Raw genomic sequence first — 1529 nt, 5'->3', positions numbered from 1 at the left:
CTCAGTGCTTGCTTGTACTATTCTAATTTACTTTTTATAGCTAAATAAGCTAATTAAATATAATTAGATTAAATAGAAATTTGTGAATTAGAGTTATACTTGCATCATTCTTTATTTTTCTCCAGCAGAACGCTTAATGTTTCCTCCATAAATTTCCAAATTTTTTAACATAACCACATTAATAATCTTAATTTCTTTCTAGCTCAAATAAAAGAAGAATCATTCTCTTCTTCATTACCGGGCAGGATGCTCATCATACAAAGAACCAGCAAACATTCAGATAAGTAAATGTTACTTTATATATTTCCAATAAATTTAATAAAGTTTTAATATGACAATGATACTAATAAATTGGGTTTTTGTTTCTTTTTCAGTTCAAATAAAAAAAGAATCATCTTTTTCGTCATCCTGGGGCAGGATGTCCATCCTGGGGCAGGATGTCCATCCTGCAAGCATCAACGAAGATTTTAAGTAAGTAAAGTTTTATATTAAACATTTCTTTAATAATTTGAATGATTTTTTATTATAACAATGAAATTAATAATTTTGTTTTTGTTATTTTCAGAAAATTATTGCAACTGTGTGCGAAGCAATGAATAAATTGAGTGTTGTATCGTTAAACTACAAACCAAGAAATCGCGAAATAGAAGCAGTGCTTGCTCGTTTGTTTAAATTATACCACGTTTCACGATTTAAATTAATTTTAAGTGTTTTTGTGTCGACTGCGTGCAATGCAGTCGATTATAGAGTCAGTGTTTGCTCGTACAAAGTGATTTTAACAGTCATGTAGACTGTACTTATAAAAGATAGTAGAGTTTCGCGAAGTAAATTCAGTGACCGTTCGTTAATAAATATCTATCGCGAATTAGAGTCAGTGCATCACTGAAGAGGATCTCGACCAACTTCGGTGTCTACCTACCTCATTTTCAACCAGCTACATATCATTCAATCTCAATGTCAACCTAAATCGTGGAGGAGTGTTTTGGAACCACCGTAGAACTTCTTAAGTAGTAAGTGAACAAATTTTAAGTCGCTGCAGTGCTCAATCATGTCGAGGACGAAAGGTCTGAATCGGCACGAGTTACTGGTTGTAATTTTTTAAATAAATTATTGACGAGCATGACCGCGATTTTTTCTTTTGGATTTACTCGCGAGTGGTATATTTTTAATCGCCTATGTGTTTTCATTGTTTATATTTATTTTATTAGTTTAGGATAGGGTCTTCTTGTTTCATAGATTGGATTAATTAATAGTGCAATTAATAAGCACTTTTGCTCGTGTTTGCCCGCGATATTAGTAATGAAATCGGATATTAATTTATCCGATTTCGTCAAAAAAGCATGTAATATGATCTACGTTATATGCATTGCTTCGTATTTAGTCTATTTAATCGCGATTTACCTCGATGTATCGATGTAGATGTATTAAAAAACAAACAAGAAGACAAGCGAGACGGATAGATTCTGGAAAACGAGTGGTAGATCATGATTTAACTTTTTAATTAGAACAGCCATTTGTTAGAAGGAAAC

The sequence above is a fragment of the Vespula pensylvanica genome, chromosome 18 (genome assembly GCF_014466175.1).
Source record: "Vespula pensylvanica isolate Volc-1 chromosome 18, ASM1446617v1, whole genome shotgun sequence".
Taxonomy (NCBI): domain Eukaryota; kingdom Metazoa; phylum Arthropoda; class Insecta; order Hymenoptera; family Vespidae; genus Vespula; species Vespula pensylvanica.
This window is presented reverse-complemented; position numbering follows the sequence as displayed.